Below are 20,760 nucleotides of genomic sequence, written 5' to 3' on the forward strand. Positions count from 1 at the left end.
CATGGAGACGAGCTGCGGGAAAGCGCGTCGCACAAACGGCGACCACACCTGCTCACCGTCGTCTACGTAGAGCCGGAGATGTCGCAGTCTCAGCGCATGTCTGCGCATCATCAACCACGGCATGCCCAGCCCTCCTTTCAGCGGGTGTTGGCAACAAACGGATCGCCTCACCATCGGAACGCTTCCTTTCCACAAAAAGCGGAAGAGGATGCGCTCCATTTCGGTGATGGCGCGATCGGGACAAGGCACGACGGTCAGGCGGTATTCGATGACGGACGCGATGTACGCGTTCGCCACCTCCGCCCGACCTTTTAGGGACAGCTTCCTCTCGGACCATTGCCGGCAGAGAGTGGCCACCCTACTCGTTATCTCGTCCCAGTTCTTCTCCGTTTGCAGGTCCGGACCGAACCAGACTCCGAGCAACTTGACCGGACCGTCCGTCCAGCGTCCCACTACTGAGGCGCTGCCGGACGGTATGGGCTTGCTTCTCCAGGTGCCGAGCAGCAAACCCACCGACTTATCCCGGTTGATTTTCGCTCCCGTCACCGCTTCGTAGTCTTTCAGCGTCTCGCCGACAAGCTCGATGTGCTCGTGGCTAGACGCTATGACGGTGACGTCGTCCGCGTATGCCGACACGCTCGTCCCGCACCCCAGTTCTCGCGGGATGCCCCTCAGCGTCGCCAGCTTCCGCAGTAGTGGCTCGAGAGTCAATACGTACAGGAGCGGCGACAGGGGGCATCCCTGACGAACCGAACGTGCAATGTCGAAGGGTCCCGATAGACGTCCATTGACGCGAACAACCGAACGGATGCCTGTGTACAAGGCAGCCATCCAGCCGCGGAAAACGGGACCGAAGCCGGCCGCTTCGAGGACGGCCTCCAAGTATCGATGGTCTACCCTATCGAAAGCTTTCGATTGATCCAAATTGATCAGGGCCCCACCCATGCCAGGTTCCTTAACTACCCTCTCTATGATGTAGCGCATCAGATGGAGGTTGTCATGGATGCTCCGGCCCGGCACGGCGCACGTCTGCTCCGTGCCGACCAGTTTCTCGATGACAAACGCCAACCGCTTGGCTAACACCTTGGCCAAAATTTTCATGTCTGCATTGAGCAGAGTGATGGGCCTAAAGTTATCTATGGCGTCCCCCTTGTTTGGATCTTTCTTCAGCAGCGTTACCGCTCCTCGGCTCACAAAACCGGGAATGCTCCCGTTCTGCTGCCAGTTGCAGTACACGACCGCCAAGACTTCTCCAAACAAGTCTGGCATACAGTTGTAAAGCTCGTAGGGCAGACCATCCAAACCCGGAGATTTGTCCGTCGAGCAACCCGCCATCGCGTCCCTCACCTCCTCCGCCGTGATGACCCCTTCGCAGCACTCCGCCTCTCTTGCCGAGAGTCGTGGCAAGCTGTGCAGGTAGGCACTAAAGTCCACCCTGCCTTCTCGCTCGCCACTCCTCCCGAACAGTCGGGCAAAATGCCGCTGAAACGCCTCGCACATCTTGCTCGGCTCGAGCAATTCGCGCCCCTGTTCGTCTACCAGAGACCGGATGGTGGCTCTGTTACCCCGCTGCGCCTCCGCCACCCGGGCCTCTCGTGCGGCTCCAACACCTTCATTCCTCAGAGCACGCATCCTTGCCCTGACAGCACACCCTTCGTGTTTAGCATTGAAGTGTTGGTCGAGGGCCAACCTCGCCGCTAAAACGTCGGATGCGATGCCACTTCGCAATGCCTCTTCTAACTTTATCACTAGCTCCCCCTCTTCTCTGTTCCTCTCTACAGCTAGTGCCCTGCTATACCTTATTGCTTCCGCCCTCACTGCTCTCTTGAGGGCAAACCACCATTTGTTGTTGACGATGGCTCCCGTCAAAGCCCTCTTTACTAACGTGCTAATCCGGTCTCTGAAAACCTGTCTCGACGGGAAAGACGCGTTTAGTTTCCAGTAACCGGGACCCTGCCTATGTGCCTTATCTAAGTCTAGCGTACACGTCACAAGTTTGTGATCCGTGTAGCTGACTATGTGGAACTGTGGACATCCTAAACTATCTCTATCTCTTGTCCTACACACTATCCTATCTAGATACGATCTCGACGACCCAATGCGGTTGCTCCAAGTCCACGTTGGCACATTTGGGTGGTCGAGTCGGTACCTGTCAGACAACTGGAAGCGTCTGAGCAGGTCTATGAGGCCTTTGCATCCCCTTCTACTTTTGTCACTCCCCACGTAGTCTAGATGCGTGTCCAAGGTAGCATTCCAATCCCCCACTAAAAGTAAGGGACGAGACGTTCCCAGGAATACTTCTAGACGTCGAAAGAAGTCTGACCGACCTGTTAAAGGAGGCACATAAACTGCCAGCAACCGAAAAGCGCCTCCATCGCTGCCGTCCACATCTAGGACAACCAGTCTACCCTCCGGGTCCGTAAATATCGTCTTTACTTGGAGATCCAGACTCTTGCGAAAAAGAACCGCCGTGCCACTACCGCCCATCCTCGTCAGACAGGGAGAAAAATAAATGTTAAACTGTCCGCCAAACATGGACTTTAGGGCCCGCGGTTCATGGAGTCTGGTCTCACTAATGGCTATGATATCCAAATTGTGTGACTTGATGTCATTTAAGAGGTACCCTTGTTTCCAAGGGGACCCTAAGCCACGCACATTCACACAACCAATCTTCACCATGATTCTATTTATACGTGTGCTTTAAAGCACAAAACAAAAGAACAGAGTGTTACTTGCCGTTAGAAAGTTTTGTTTCCTCCTTGGATTTTTCACCAAGGAGGCTATTGTACAATTTCTTGCACAAATATTTCTGGAATCCCCCTACCGAGTTGGGGTAGAGGGATTTTATTGTGTTGTGTAATGCTGGTGTTACATGAATAATTTTAATGTGTTTTGGCGGTGTTGTACGTGGGTGGTTGTTGGTTTTGATATAGTTATTTGTGATGTTTGTTTTAGAGTTGATGTAATTCATCAACTCTGTGTTTGTACTGTCTATTGCTGTTAGCATTGTTTTTTTTATATTACTATTGGTGTTAGTAGTATTTTCGGGAGATGTGAATCTCCCTGCTTTGTTTGTGTTTGCATTTTGTTTTGTTTTCTTCTTACTGCGCTTCCTCTTTCCTTTCGTAGCTATTTTCCACTCCTCCCCACTCTCTTCATCGGATGATGGGAGATCTGAGGAGTCAGAAAGAGGTAACGGCAAATTTTGTGCGTCTGTGTGTGTTTCTGTGAATGTTTGTGTTGCTGTTTTTATTGATGTTGGCTCCTTGTTATTTATGTGTGGTGTATGTGATATGGGGGAGGGAGAGGCAGTCTTGGAATTTTCTTTTTTTTCTTCTGTTTTTGCAGTTTCTGTTGTCTTTTCTGTTGTGGTTATTGCTGATATTTCTGTTGTTGTTTTTTGCGTTGCTGGTGGTGTTGGTAGTAAGGTTTTTCTGTTGGGGGTATTTGGTAGTTGCTTCTGTTGTTGTTGTTGTTGTTGTTGTTGTTGTTGTTTTTGTTTAGCGGCCAGAGGGCAGTCCTTTTTCAGATGTGCTTCGCTGTTGCATAGGTAACAGCGAGGTCGCCTGCCCTCTACCACCACATACAGCTTGTGGTCCTCTGCCAATCTAATGTTTGGAGGAATTTTCTGTGAAGCCTCCTCCGTGATGTGGAGAAGGATTTCCAGATTTTTCCCTCCCCAGTTCTTTTCCTCTCCGACCGTAATCTCCAAAATATTTGCCTCCTCCATTTCCAGGCACACGGCCGATATCAGCCATTGGGTGTCCACCTCCGATGGCACATTTTTTATCATAACTTTGGTCACTCTCTGTCCTAGATAACTCGGTATCATTACCAAGTCATCTGTGCGGAGAGAGAGTGTCGAAAATTGTTTAGCTAAATTTTCATCCAGAAACCTTACTTGCACCGTTCCGAATTTCCTTCCCCAGGTGACATGATTCTGATAAGGCCAAATTTTTCTAAGACAAACTTCAATTTTATCTGTGCTAACATTTTCTACACGTCTGGTTTTTGTGTTTACCAGTTTATAAATGATGCACTTTTTGTTTTTCATTTCTATAATATCTTTTGGGATGTTAATTCTGACATCATCTCCTTCTTTCGTAAGAAGGGATTTTGTGTCTTTTATTTGTTTTTGTGTGAATGTCACTGTTGTTCTTTTTTCCTTTAAAGCATTTGCGAAATTTGTTTTTGTTGTGCTGGCGGACATGTTCTTCTGGATATTTTTGTTTATGTTGGTGTATGTACTGCCTGGTTCAAAGGTGGTGGTAGTGGCAGCAGAGTTTGTTGAACAGGTGATGGTGTCATTGCTGACGGCCGATAACTTTACTTCCTTGTTGTTGCTGTTGTTGTTGTTGTTGTCGTTGTTGCTGTTGTTGTTGTTGTTGTTGTTGTTGTCGTTGGTGGTGGTGATGATGGCGTCAGCAGCAGTGGTGCTTACGTCAGAGACATTTGTGACGGTTTTCACGCATGGTTTTGTAACCTTGGTTACAGTTTTGTTTTTGTTGTTGGTGTTGGTGGTGGTGGTGGTGGTGGTGGTGGTGGTGAGAGGGATGTTAGTAGCTGTACTCACAGTCTTTGTGACGTTTATAGCAACTGCGTTCGTGTCACTGCATGAGCACGCGCTATTCTGTTCTTTTTTCTCTTCTGGCATCTGAAGCCTCGGGAAATGCTTGTCAAAAGAACAAGACAAGCGTTCCAAAATTATGTTTCTCGACATTTTTCAAATGTCAAGAAGGAAATTTTTGTATTTTGCTAGGGCCGAAACTGCCCCTGGGGGTCAATTCCTGCCCTTGAAAATACACACAAATGAAGCCTAGGTGCTTCGCAACAAAATTATTAAAAAATTCCAACAAAATGTGGACAGTAAAAGGTCAAATAAACGTTTACCTTCGCAGCCGATGTGACAGCACGTCCGTGAGAAGAGATAGATAGATAGATAGATAGATAGATAGATAGATGCAATTCAAAATATAAACAACAATAAACCATAAAATAAATTTTTAGTTTTCAAAATGAAACAAAACAGTAAGATAGAAAATAATATTTATTTTTGTAAACTTCCACTTTATTTATATTTGAAAAGTTTTGTCCTCTCTTTTTTTTTTTTTTTAATTGCAAAGGCTTCGATCAGATCTTCACTATGACACCATGAATACTTTGAAATTATATTTCAGATCACATAAACGACTTTTAAGATTATTTTAGCAAGTTCAAAGTGATTTCTTTTGTGCTGTAAACCATTTACCATTTCTGTGGTGTCCTACCTCCTCATGATACCCGAAGAATGTGCTTATTTTTGCTTAATGATTAAACCAGCGCTAGTATAGAAAGATGTGCATGTATCATCATCATCATCGTTTAACGTCCGCTTTCCATGCTAGCATGGGTTGGACGATTTGACTGAGGACTGGTGAAACCGGATGGCAACACCAGGCTCCAATCTGATTTGGCAGAGTTTCTACAGCTGGATGCCCTTCCTAACGCCAACCACTCAGAGTGTGTAGTGGGTGCTTTTACGTGTCACCTGCACGAAGGCCAGTCAGGCAGTACTGGCAACGGCCTGGATTTAAATTTGGTGAAACCTTAAGCAATATAAAACTTGAAGTCTCCTTTTTAAAAAAAATCACATCAAAAACTCTCACAGAAATTGAAAATGTATTTGGCTTTTAGTTATTTTGTGTTACCTGTTGACTATTGGACAGAGGTAGGGATGCTAAACTGAAGCTAATTTAACTTAAGACCTTCTAATTAGAACATCACTGGTTACCAAAGTGAGCTCCCTTCAGTCGAAGGTTGCTGGAATTGCTTAAGAGGACATTGTTAATGGAACTATTCTGGTAGTGTGTGTCTGACGGGGGGGGGGGGGGTTCTTTAAGTGGGTAATTGCTATCTTGTAAACCTTTTGAATCTTCCTATACTACTATTTTCATAGGCTTATGTGGCATAAAATTATAAAGCTGAAACCTCTAACGTAGACATGTGGAGCCACAGAATACAAAATGATTGAGAATCATCTCAATAAGGTATTCAGGGCCAGTAGTCTGCTCATTTGTGGCCACCTTCAATAATCTTACAATAAAACTCAGTGTGTGACCTGTCAGTCACACTAGAGGGAAAGAAGAGAAAAACAACAAAGTGGGAGTGAATGAGAGTCAGAGGCAGTAAAGTAGGCGGAAATCTTTCAAGAGTTTTGCTCTAAAGATGCTGATATTATAATCAAAATAAAACAGTAGATTTTTTATCATAAATTGTATTTGGTTTATCAGTTTCATACACACTCACACAGATATATAAATATATACATATGAAATTAAACATTAAACATTTTTGTTTGCAAAATATTATTGTTCACATAGCCTATATACAAATGTTATGTGAATGATATATATATATATATATATATATATACATATATATACAGTAACTCCTCAACTATCATGAGTGTTATATTCAAAGACCCACTGTCATACATGAAAATCCATGAAGTAGAAACAATACTGTACTGTATATTTTTTGGAATTATTTTTATAATTTGTATATATTTATTTTATTATAAATGCAAAACAACACCACACACCCACCTCCCGAGTTTCGTTTTCCATACAGTATGTGCGATTCTTTGTTTATTCATCTACAGTGTACTACGTTTTTTCTTTTAATATATTTTAATTTATGTGTTATACTGTACTCTGTTTTCATTTATTAATTTTTTAATTTTTAGGCATGAAAATGCTTGTTTTACCAAAGAAATAATTAAAGTAAAAAAACAAAAATTAAATATCTGTTGGCCGCAGAAACCCATGATATAAATTTACATATATTAGCCAGAAAATTATACTGAGGGTGCGATAGGTGAGCTCTGATATAGCGAGTGATTACTGTGTGTGTATACATACACACACACACACATATATAAAAATATATAATATCTTAGAAGCTTAAAGCTTATAAACGATCACCATCCAATGACTAAAGAAAATAGTCTAATAATGAGGCATTTAAGCCTTCAATCAAAAAAGTAGGGTTCTCGTATGCATAGGGTTCTCACTACTTTTATACATTGAGGGCTTATATGCCTCATTATTAGACTATTTTCTTTAGTCATTGCATAGTGATTACTTATAAGCTTTAAGCGTATAAAATATTATTGTTATTTACAGAATTGTCAAAATTGACGCTATTAACCAAAGACCATCGCATGTATACCTACATTTATATATATTTATATATAGCAGAGTATTGTAGTTTGCTTGAAGCATTGTGTATTGTTTGTAAAGAATAAAAAGTTTAGAATGGTACAACAATGCACTATAGAACAAAAAATGGACTATATACCTGTTGTAATTTAGTTAACTATAGTCCGATGATATTTCGGAATTACAATTCCTTCTTCAGATATTCTTAGATGGAGCCGCTGCTATAAACTAAGAAGATCTGAAGAAGGAATTGTAATTCCGAAATATCATTGGACTATAGATAACCAAATTACAACAGGTATATAGTTCATTTTTTGTTTTATAGTGCATTGTGGTACCATTCAAAACTTTTTATTCTTTATATTTATATATATATATATTCAACCAATACATTACAACCGTATCTGATTCTTCAAGTGCATCAATTCTGTCTTTGTGCATATATTTATTAGATTGCTGACATTTATCAATGGTTTCCCCCATTTGTGTTGATGCGCCATTTTCTATCATTAACGGAACTGTCGGCATTTTTGACGACACGGATATGCTAGTGTTTTAATATTTAATAGCTTAAAGACAATGAGCTGGCAGAATCGTTAGCCCATTGAGCAAAATACAGAGGATTTTTATCCGTCTTCAAGTTCTGAGTTCAAATTCCACCGATGCTGACTCTGCCTTTCATCCTTATTTTGGGGTCGATAAAATAAGTACCAGTTGAACACTATAATCAACTAGCCCCTTACTCCAAAATTGCTGGTCTTGTGCCAAAATTTGAAACCATTATTATTTAATCTATATGAATATAAAACAAAAAAATCTCGTTTTATTTATATCTTATTATTATTTCTTTATTTATTATTATTTTTTTTTGGCTAATATTCATTTCTTTTATTTCTTTATTGCCCACAGGGGGCTAGACTTAGAGGGGACAAACAAGTACAGACAAGGGGTCTAAGTCGATTACATCGAACTCAGTGCGTAACTGGTACTTATTTAATTGACCCCGAAAGGATGAAAGGCAAAGTCGACCTCGGAGGAGTTTGAACTCAGAACGTAACGGCAGACGAAATACCGCTAAGCATTTCGCCCGCTGTGCTAACGTTTCTGCCAGCTCGCCGCCTGATATTGAAATTTTGAAAGCGTTTTACAGAAGAAGCTGAGTTATCTCCCTTCGAAACAAACCCCCTCCTCCCTTAAAAATTCCTTCTGAAAGATTTTTATCTTACGTCCATTGTAAAAAGACTGTTAAGAATACAATGCTTTATATAAATTCTTAGAAAATGGTTTTTTCTTTTTCCAGTGATTATTATTTATATACTTTCCCTTTAAATACTATCTGTCAATGCCATTTTCAAAGTTCCTAGGTGTAAGTAATTAACCAGTATTGTCTACAATTTCTGTCATATTACCTTCGTTACTCCTTAACATTGTAATTCATATACATTCGTTAGCCAAGTGTTGCTATCGACTGATCACTCGATAGGCCATATGTTGGTAGAAAACTATTCAGAGGTCTATTTGTAGTTAAAATATAAAAACAAACTAAATTTAAGTAACTAGCTCAGTTAAATATGACCCGAACAAATAATAGTTGGAAACTATCGAAAATTAAGATCGGAAATTAAAGTGATAGTAAGAGTGAAACGAATGAAATAGAAAAAAAAAAGAAAAGAGATGAAAATAACGTTGCTGATAAACTATTAAATATTGAAAGGTAAATTAAATATGTCGACCCCTGTCCCCAGCTGGTGCTTATTTTATCGACCCCGAAATATGAAAGACAAAGTTACTCCCCCCCCCCCATGCCAACTTGCCCCCCGGCAGAATTCGAACTCCGAACGCTAAGACGGACGAAATGCAGCTAAGCATTTTGCACGGCACAGGAACGATTCCGCCCGCTCGCCAACTCATTAAACAACAACAACAAAAATAATAATAATAATAATAATAATAATAATAATAATAATAATAATAATAATCCTTTCTACTATAGACACAAGGAAAGGGATAGTCGATTTCATTGAGCCCAGTATTCGACTGGTATTTATTTCATCGACCCCAAAAGGATGAAAGGCAAAGTCGACCTCGGCGGAATTTGAACTCAGATTTGGGGGTCTTGGTCTTCATAAGTGTTCGCTCCTCTCTGTCTCTTGCTTCATTTCCTCTACTCACGCCTGCTCCACCCTGGTGAGCAACATCCTCTCCTCTCCAATATGGACTAGTTCCAACAGGGACTTGGATGAAGCTCTCCAACATTGGAGGGAATTGGGCTTGTCTGCTCCTGAGAAGGTGGAGGACTGTTGGAGTCAGAGAGCTTGGGACAACATAATTTCGAAGGCCATTTTCGACTCCCTCTTCATCTAGTCGGACCAGTTTTCAAGGTGCCGCTTATTGTTTGCTAGCGTCAAATACTCGGGTGACTGGATTGATGCCATCCCTGTGGTTAACGTTGGTGGCCTACTCAGCTTGGACGAACTTCGTGTCTCCATTGTCCTTAGAGCTCACGTATGCATGGGTTTGAGCTGTCGTTGTGGCAACCTCCTCGATTCCACAGGCTTCCATGGTCTTACTTTCCACTTGAATGCTGATCGCTTCGCGCGTCATACGGAGTTGAGCTTTAGGCTCGAGAGGAGCTTGGCCCGGGCAAATATTCCCTCCATCTTGGAACCATATGGGTTGTCCAGATGTGATGGGAAAAGATCTGACGGCCTCATCCTGTGCCCCTTGGTTGAGAGGCAAATGCTCTGTCTGGGACTTTGTAATTAACGACTCCTTTGCTTCTTCTCACATCATGGATGCTGCGGCCAGGGCGAGATCCACAACTTCTGCGGCCGAATGGAACAAAATCCTGAAGTGCCGCAATCTGTCGGCCATTTACATTTTCTATCCTGTGGCATTCGAGACGTTTGGTGGGGTCGGACCACTGACTGAGAGATTCCTGTCTTCACTAGCAGCTCGCCTAGCAGAGGTGACTGGTGAAGCTCGTGAGGGCGCTTGGTTGTTCCAGCACATCAGCTTCGCCATCACCCGCGGCAACGCTGCAAGCATGGTAGCCTGCCTCAGTGGTCATTAGAGAGGTTTCCCAGCGACCCCAAATTTTCAACTTAAGGTGATGAATTGCTTTTGTGTGTGTGTGTGTGTGTGTTTAATGTTTGGTAATTTTTTCAAATGTGTTGTCTGTTTCTTCCATTTTTCTAATTTAATTTTTGTTTTTCTAATTTATGTCATGTTTCACAACAAATTCCGCAATCTGTGGAAATATTCAAAAAAAACCCCCCAAAAAGGTGTAAAATAAGAGTGGCTTATTTTCTAAGATACTTGTGATAAACACGTTAAAAGCCTAAAGAATAGAATTGGTGATACAAGATAGGAAATTCATAAAGTCCTCCTTTTGGTGTATCTGGAGTGGCTTTAGTACGCGATACCAGCTAACAGAACAAAATCTAAATGAATTTATATAATTAAACTGTGTGGATTATCCACTTACAAGAATATACAATACACAACCAGAGCCAGATTGGAAGTGGCCTGAATTTCGGGATTTTCCGATTTCTGGAGACATCTAAATATATGCTTAAAATATAACTGAACATACTCATACATACATACATACATACATACATACATACACACATATATATACATACATACATGCATACATGCATACATGCATATATACATACATACATACATACATACATACATACACACATATATATACATACATACATGCATACATGCATATATACATACATACATACATACATACATACATACATACACACATATATATACATACATACATGCATACATGCATACATGCATATATACATACATACATACATACATACATACATATATACATACATACATAAAAGTCTGCAATACCTTCTTAAGATTTAAAGGATGATGGCTAAAACAAGATGCTTTCTTTCTCAACCGAACAAAATTTACCCTAAATTAAAAAGAGAAAGAAAAGAACATACATACATACATACATACATACATATACACGTACGTACATACGTACAGATATACACGCGCGCAGAGAAGGCAACTATACCAGGAATTATATACAAACAGCTCAAAAAAAATTTGCAACTCGTAAAAAGCTAAAGTGAAGAAAGCAAAATGGTGCACGAGCATAATTAGAACACACACACGTTTAGGAAGAAAATGAAAATAAAAAAAAAAACATTATTACACAAGGCGTGGTTGTGTAGTAAGCTGCGTGACACTTTGAGCAAGAATCTTCTATTATAGCCTCGGGCCGACCAAAGCCTTGCGAGTGGATTTGGTAGACGGAAATTGAAAAAAAGCCCGTCGTACATACATACATGTACGTATGTATTTTAACAAAACAGCAAAACACATTTAAAATACTCCTGAACACAACTACAATACTAATAAAGAAGCATGTGTGTGATTTATTCTTTTCTACTCTTGGCATAAGGCCCGGAATTCTGGGAGAGGGGGCCAGTCGATATATCCACCTCAGTACGCAACTGGTACTTAATTTATTGACTCCGAAAGGATGAAAGGCAAAGTCGACCTCAGCAGAATTTGAATTCAGAACGTAAAGACGGGTACGAAATACCGCTAAGCATTTTCACCCGGCGTGCTAACATTTCTGCCAGCTCGTCGCTTTCCTGTATGAGATATATTACAGCTCGACTGGCTGAAAACGGACATCCCAAAGAAGACTACTAAACCCTCCTACGCAATTCAAACCAACATTAGCAAACACAAGCACACAATTTCTGTAGAATAAGATAACGGGGTAACGCCATTAGTTGAAGAAATTAGGAAGGTAAAGGAGGAGGGTGGAACAATAATAAACTGAAATAAAATAAAAGAAGATGAGGAGGTTTATTTTACATATACTTAATCTCTTACATCCACGAACTTTTAAAACTCTTGAATCCTTAAATCTATCACGAAAATTAAACCTCCTCATAATTCAATTTATCTTGTTTTATTTAAATTTTAATTCATTCTATTTCCTCCTCCTCCTTTACATTCCAAACCTCTACTCCTAACGGCGATACTCTGTTATCTTATTATACTCTAACCATGATGCCTGAGATATACCAACACAATATCAGGAATATTACAATCCAAAGACTGTGATTGGATGCATAGCATCAATAAGTGTAACAGCTGTTCCGTTCGGGTTCGAACCAAGTTCACTTTGCACCTTCCAGAATATCCCATTCTACATACACTTTGAGGGAACTTCTACGCTTTCGCTTGATCTGCTAGATATAAGCAAATTCTATCAAATTATATTCCGTTTTGGGTTGTTGTTTTTTTTTTTTTTTTTTTTTAAAGAAAATCTGATATTTTCGGAAAATGTGGATATAAAGAAACTATAATATGGGATGATCACGGTTGGAAAGTTCTTTGATCACAGGTCTGTTAAATTAGGTCTGATCCTGAACTAAATAATGGCAAGAACAGGCACCGTCTCATATTTGATGAAAATATTAAATGATGCAACAAAAGGATGGAAGCACGATGTGCTGGACACGGCTGGACTGTCTTAGTAGCATTGTGAGTTCCCGGTCGAATCAACGCACTGGGCCTTATAGTATTTACTTACTGACAGCAAGCCACGTCATAACATAGACCAGTATTGGGCCCCTAGATCTGTAATACTCCATCCCCCAGCCCGCCCCGGACCACTGCCGAGAGTGCCCGTTCCTTAACATGGTACTAGCTTTGGGGTGATTCGTCGGTGTTGGAAATTTTATAAGCTTATATACCTTTTTCTTTTTTTTTTGTTGAGTAACACTTTGGAGTTTGAAGCTGTTGAATTTGTTCCAATTTATGAAATTTACTTTTCTAAATCATTCGACACGATCTGAAATCATTCTACTCTTTTACTTATTTCAGTCATTTGACTGTGGCCATGCTGGAGCACCGCCTTTAGTTGAGCAAATCGACCCCAGGACTTATTCTTTGGAAGCCTAGTAGTTATTCTATCGGTCTCTTTTGCCGAACCACTAAATTACGGGGACGTAAACACACCAGCATCGGTTGTCAAGCAATGTTAGGGGGATAAACACAGACACACACACACACACACACAAACACATACACACACACACATATATACATATATACGATGGGCTTCTTTCAGTTTCCGTCTACCAAATCCACTCACAAGGCTTTGGTCGGCTCGAGGCTATAGTAGAAGACACTTGCCCAAGGTGCCACGCAGTGGGACTGAACCCGGAACCATGTGGTTGGTAAGCAAGCTACTTACCATACAGCCACTCCTACTTTTGTATTTGTCACCTAATGCTTAATGGAGTTTTCTAAATGATAAGCAGAATTTACTGATTTATCTGTTGTCTCTAACGACTGTAAGACTTCGGTAATGCTTGCATTAAAATAAACGCCTTGCTGATCGCCCCACCACATACATGTATAATTCCGAGTGACAAGGAGGGAGGGGTGATTGACAGGTTCGGACGCCCACTCATAGCTTCATGGCTCGATACAAATACAATTCTTATCTAACATCTATTTTAATTATGTAATTTTTCGGGGTGAAGGTTGCACAAATTATGCAGATAATGGTGGATCCATATCCTCTTCAGTGGACATTCTCGTCAAGCCCATGATGTATGTATGTACAGGACAGGACCTAGGGTTGCTGGCGCCCAGGTCAAGCTGAACTTCGGCGCCCTTACAAGTAAAATTTTTTAAAATTTTTACAAGGTGAAAAAATGAAAATGAAGACTAGATAGCACATAGCGCCCCGGGCAACTGCCTGAGTTGCCGGTACCTTGAGCCGGCTCTCTGTAAGTACGTATGTATATATGTATGTTTATATAGTGAAGGCGCATGGCTTAGTGGTTAGAGCGTCGAGCTTACGATCGTGAGGTTGTGGGTTCAATTCCCGGCCCGGGCTGCGTGTTGTATTCTTGAGCAAGACACTTTATTTCTCATTGCTCCAGTTCACTCAGCTGTAGAAATGAGTTCTGATGTCACTGGTGCCAAGCTGTATCAGCCTTTGCCTTTCCCTTGGATAACATCGGTGGTGTGGAGAGGGGAAACTGGTATGCATGGATGATTGCTGGTTTTCCATAAACATCATTGCCTGGACTTGTGCCTTGGAGGGTAACTCACTAGGTGCAATCCTATGGTCAGTCATGACCGAAGGGGCTCTCAGCATGTTTATACACATATACGTATTATGGGCGATCCTTCGATATTGGTCTACAGCGTGTCGGTATGAGAAGACGCGGTCATTCACCCTTTTTTTCTAACCTAGCCTCGTTAGCTACGTCATGAGGGAAGATTGCATGGATGAATGACGTCAGGTACCAATATCGAAGGATTGCCTGTGTTATGTAAAGATAGATGTACGTGTGTGTGTGTGTGTGTGTGTGTGTGTGTGTGTGTGTGTGTGTGTGAATGGATCGATGTACGTATGTTTTTCAAATTTCACAGTCTGAATAAGATTCTACTCAAAAACATCAAGTAAATAATATCGTTTATTGATATGTGTTTTGAATCTATTGATATTAGGCAACGAACATTTTTGATTTCACAATGGATACACCACAACATTCTCAAACAAGGTTAAAAAGGGGTCGAGAACGAAATAGGGAGTCATTCTCCTGTAGTCGCAAAATATGCTCTTGTGATGTCTGTTAATTAAATTGAGGACACCGAGTGTTCTTGCCCACGAGGCACTAACCCTGTGCGTTGCTACGCTAACGAGTCTGACTTCCACGCGTTGGACACAGCATGCAATTAATTTAACTGCTGTTATGTCAAGATTTACAGCATGTATGATACTAAACGAAGGAATGACATTTCCGAATCTATGGATCCGCAGGTCGCAATTAGTCGTCCAGCTGACTAATTACGTTCCGTCATTAAACTGTTGAATCAGGATCATCGCGATGACAGCCTTTGCTAATACCATCGCGACAGCGACAACACAAGATTGTACATTTGTGTTAGAAGGAAAACAGAATCATTTAGAAATTAAACAACTTAGGGATGCCAATAGCATAAGATACCATATGTTTAGGACGAATCCAGGTATAAAAGTTACAGGGAAAAAGCCACGGTAATAAAGTCACAGGAAATAAGTCACAGGGGTTTTGTCCAGTAGGGTTTTGCCCGGGGGGTTTTGTCCTAGGTGGGGTTTGTCCGGATCCTATAAATTAACTGTGACTTTATTACCGGCCGCCATAAATTAATTGTAACTTTTTTCCTGTGATTTTTTTCCTAGTCAAAATTGTGACTTTATTTACCGGTCACCGTTTAGGACGTGTGTGGGCCATTGTTTTCATGTAAGTAGGAGGAGTATTTGTGTTTATGTACAGGGCGGGAAGTGCTTTAAATGCAAGTATGTTGTATACATAAAACCATTCCGTTTCCAATGAGAGGAGAAAATAAAATACATTAATGGTCAACTTATTATGTTCCTTATAACGTTCCTGCTATTTATTTCAATTTTTGACCCTCTCAACCACAAAACAAACAAAATCGCAATCCTTGGCGGTTATGTTCGTACTCAATCACGTGGCTAAAACATAGGCAACATTAAAAGAAAAAAAACATGTATAAATGACTTCTTTACCGAAGCCGTCAATATGTGTTTTGTTTTTAAGGATGCCAAATCATTCCTACAAAAGTGTTAAGAAATAAAACCCAGGTATGTCATTCCTGTTGGTCGCCTTTCGCTCAACATACAGGACTGGCAAGCCGCCATATTGATCAGATTTAATTCTATATTTTTTTCTCTCGACATATTTGTTGATTATTCAATTTATAAGAATACAAGAAAAATGACGAAAAGCGAAACAGCGAAAGGAAAAGGCAAGAAGAGAAAAGACAAATAGAGAAAGTAACAAAAATATTCTGTTTTTGCTTTCATGAAATCTCATAATTCTAATTTTATCACATTCTCACTTTTTTTCCCAATACATTCACACATACATTCACACACACACACACACACACACACACACACACACACACACACACACACGCACAAACACACAGATCTTGCAATCCTTCGATATTGGTACATTCACCCACACAACCTTACATCATGACATACATAAAGAGGGTGAATAACATCGTCTTCTCTCACCGACACTCTGTTGACCAATATCGAAGGAATGTCATATACTCTCACACACACACACACACACACATATATATATATATATATATTATATATACATATATAACATGTTTGCCCGGCCGTATGTTATTTACTGTGCATGTCTGTTACATAGGCGTACACGTGTGTTGCGTAAGTGCCATACGTACATGCGCGACTACATGAATATACAAGCATATACAAGCTGATATAAGTGGTGAGAGGCAGAAGACATCAAATAGTGAATGACATCAAAATGAAAAAGATAGGAGGAACTGAGAGAGACGAGAAAGAGGGGTGGACACAAACAAGCAGATAGATAGATAGATAGATAGATAGATAGATAGATAGATAGATACGAAAACCATATTTGGGTCCGAAAAACATATTTTGATTTGTATTCGAAACCGTATAGTTATTCCTCCTCCCACCACTCAGCGCTTATATTTTCTTTACTTCCTCGTACTTTCACTTTCGTTTTGACATATACGTACATAAACATAGATGTGTGTGTGTATGTATGTATTCGTATGTGTGTGTATCAATATTTATGTATGTGAATACGTGTGATATGTATATGTTGTGTGTGTGTGTGTGTGTGTGTGTGTGTGTAGTGTAGGACAGTATTGACTACGTTTGTGTATTCATTTATATACGAGGGTAGTCCGGAAAGTAATGCAATTTTCATTGGTATTATTTTTTACTCACTTTCATATATATATATATATATATATATATATATATATATATATATGCGTGGAAACTAAATCAAAACAATCATTAAAGAAAAGAAACACACACACACACAAACTCCAGAATCAACATCAACAATCCTCCATAATATTGCGAATAACAAATAACAAATGATATTATATAAGCATTTCACCGAATGAAAGAGAAAAAAAAACGTAAAAAAAAATATATAAGTATATTTTTCTTGTAGATAAATTTCTCACCTGTATCTGGCAGTTTGGCTGGAATTGTTATTAAATGACCTCAATATAAATGATGCTGAGTTCTGCTGGTGAATGACGATGTTCGTCTTAACAGGAACTATAAGACCTGTTGTCAGTTCGATAAATACACGAAGTGAATTATCATATTTTATTATAATTTATACGACTGACGTCACGCTAGCAAAACTTAGGAAATAATCATCGATTTTTTGTTGTTGTTGTTGTTAATTTTTTTCTCTTTAGGTATTTTCTTATTTTATTTTTAGCATTTCATTTTATTTCTTACTCTTTCTTCCTTTTCTATCTTTCCCCTTCTATCTTTTCTCCTATGTCGTCTGCATTTTGTTTCGCATCCTCTTCCTCTTTCTCTCTCTCTCTCTCTTCCCCTCCTCCTTCTTTTCCTCCTTAATCTGTCTCCTCCCCTGTTGTTTTCCCCCCGCTTTATTTGTATTCCCCACCACCACCTCAATACCGCTCATCTTCTTTTCCACCTTCGCCCCTTTCTTTTTATCTTCTCATCTCTTACCGCTTTAATTTCTCTTTTTTTTTCTTCCGTTTATCCCCCCCCCTCTCTCTCTCTCTCTCTCTCTAATTCTTTTCTCCTCTCTTTCTTTCACACACTTTCCTTTCTTTAAATTTCTCATTTCACTCTTCTATTTATTTATTTATTTATTTCATTTATTAGATTTTCTCTCCTATATTTCCGACCATTTTTGGTGCCTACTCGTTCTCTTTCATCAATAAATAAATAAATAAATAAAAGACTGCTCCAGCATGACCATAACAGGCACGCTGCTACAAGACTAAAAGACTAACAGAGAAAAAAAAATCATATTGTAAGGAAAGCCACTACGTGATTGATCAACCTGCTAGAAATAGCAGCCAATATCCTCTCATCAGAAGTGGAGCTGCGTTGAAAAAAATGTGAACCAGAGTTCCTTACACTAGGTAAAAGACGGGATGGTCACGGCTGGAATGCTTTTGATTATAGGTCTTCTTGATCAGAGACAACAACGATGACGACGGCAACAACAGATCTACGCAAAGTGTCCTCCAAACACATTCATTCACTTCTATTTTTAAATCTCTGTATTTGATTCCCTGTCATATCAAATCTTAATATTGGATGGTTGTTAGATTTCTAGGTTGGCTGCCTGTCTGCCTGCCTGCCTGCCTCTCTCTCGCTCTGTCTGTCTTTTTCTTTCTCTTTCTCTCTTTCTTTTCTGCCTCTCTCTGTCTCTATCTCTCTCTCTTTCTCTGTCTCACTCTCTTTCTCTTTCTCTATCTGTCTGGCTGTCTGTCTCTCTTTTTCTGCCTCTCTCTCTCTCTCTATCTCTCTCTCTCTCTCTCTCTCTCTCTCTCCGTCTCTCTCTATCTCACTCTCTTTTTCTCTCTTCCTCTTTCTCTATCTATCTGTCTGTCTGTCTCTCTTTTTCTGCCTCTCTCTTTCTCCGTCTCTCTGTCTCCCTCTCTTTTTGCTCTCTTTCTCTCTTTTTTTCTATCTGTCTGTCTGTCTGTCTCTGTCTCTCTCCCCTCCCTGTCTCTCTTCTCCCTCTTTCGTGTACTGAAACACCTATACAGACATGCACACACGTATATAGTATATACATGCAAATATACACATGCATGCACATGAACCAACACATATAGTTTCCATCACCACCACCACCACCACCACCACCAGCGCCGCCGCCGTCACCGCCATGTATATCTTTTACCATTTACTTGCCTGTCATTTGACTGCAATCATGCTGGAGTTCAGTTGAACAAATCGATCCCGATACTTATTTTGTAAGTTTGCTGAACAGTTAAGTTATGAGGGACATAAACAAAACAGCACTGGTTGTCAAATAGTGGGAGGACAAGGACAAACACACACACGCATACACACACACACACACACGTATCACCATCATCAATGTTTAACATCTGTTTTCCTTGCTGGCATGGGTTGGACAGCTTGACAGGAACTGACAAGGTCAAAGGCCACATCAGGTTCCATAGTCTGTTTTGGCTTGGTTTCTACAACAGGATGCCATTCCTGATTCCAATCTCTCTACAGAGTGTACGGGGTGCTTTTTACATAGCACTAGCACGAGCATCATCATCATCATCATTGTTTAACGTCTGCTTTCCATGCTAGCATGGGTTGGACGATTTGACTGAGGACTGGCGAACCAGGTGGCTACACCAGGCTCCAATCTGATTTGGCAGAGTTTCTACAGCTGGATGCCCTTCCTAACGCCAACCACTCTGAGAGTGTAGTAGGTGCTTTTACATATATTTATATATATATATATATATATATATATTATTAAAACAGTTTCATTTGGTTCCATTTTATTTGTTAAGGGCCTGCGAAACTTGAAGTAGCAGGGGAACCAAATCAAACTGTTTGAAATAATGCATGTAACTCCTGTTGTGTTGAGTGCCCTTTTCTTTCATTTGTCCACTCACTTGTGTGTGTGTGTGTGTGTGTGTGTATATATATATATATATATATATATATATATATAAATATATAATTGATGAAAAAATGTATGGTAAATAAACAAATGACATAACGTCTACTGAGCATACAACCAGAAGGAAGACAAACACAGAAGGACCCCATTTCTCCATCAGTTATCAACCAGTTGGTATTACTCAGTTTTGCATATATATATACAATGGGCTTCTTTTAGTTTCCTTGTACCAAATGCACTTACAAGGTTTTGATTGGCCCAGTGCTATGGAAGACACAGTCTTGGAAACCCTGTGACAGGTTATTGGTATTGGTTTGTCTCTTGACTAAAGAAGAACAAAACCGTTGGAAATGTATAGAATAGATGACGGTTTTATCAGAGAATTGCTCAGATTGTAATCTGTTGCTCTCGGTAATGAAGACCTTTTCAACTTAGAACGGTAACATGCGCATAATCAGAATACAATCCAAGACAGAATGGCAGAACAAGAACCAAAAAAAAAAAAGAAGACTCAGCGCTAAAGTTTTCATCGTCAACTCTTGGATTACTGTCTTGAGTTCTAGGACTCCTCAAGCCAGTAACCAAGTTTCTATGGCAAATAAGTAACCAAAATCTCAATATTCCTTACCTGAATAGAATGCTAATTCACCACATGGTTATTCATTTATTGCTGAGTGGACTGGAAGAACATAAAATGAAGTGTTTTGCTCAAAAACAATGAAATGCTCAGTCTAAGAATTGAAACCATGATCTTGTAACAATGAGTGCAACGTCCTAACCACTTGACCACATGCCTTCATTTTTTTTTCCATCAGCCTACTTTATAATCCTTTCTAGTACAGGTACACGGCCTGAAATTGTTGCGGAGGGGACTAGTCAATTACATCGACCCCAGTGTTACACTGGTTTTTAATTTATCGACTTCAAAAAAATGAAAGTCAAAGTCGACCTTAGCAGAATTTGAACTCAGAATGTAGCAACATGCAAACTATCACTAAGCATTTCAT

At 40.2% G+C, this 20,760-nt stretch overlaps 1 protein-coding gene across 2 annotated transcripts in view; it reads right to left on the reverse strand.

The window, feature by feature from the left end:
* Positions 1 to 17,423, reverse strand: part of LOC106880967 (neuroendocrine protein 7B2) — a 50,827-nt gene extending 33,404 nt beyond the window's left edge. For both annotated transcript variants that reach the window (XR_016244829.1, XM_089365503.1), the window contains exon 1: positions 17,289 to 17,423. The gene's annotated coding sequence lies outside the window, so the exon portion shown is untranslated. The remainder of the gene's footprint in view (positions 1 to 17,288) is intronic.
* Positions 17,424 to 20,760: the final 3,337 nt, after the last annotated feature.

This window comes from Octopus bimaculoides, chromosome Z, assembly GCF_046866305.1.
Source record: "Octopus bimaculoides isolate indiv1 chromosome Z, ASM4686630v1, whole genome shotgun sequence".
Classification (NCBI taxonomy): Eukaryota; Metazoa; Mollusca; class Cephalopoda; order Octopoda; family Octopodidae; genus Octopus; species Octopus bimaculoides.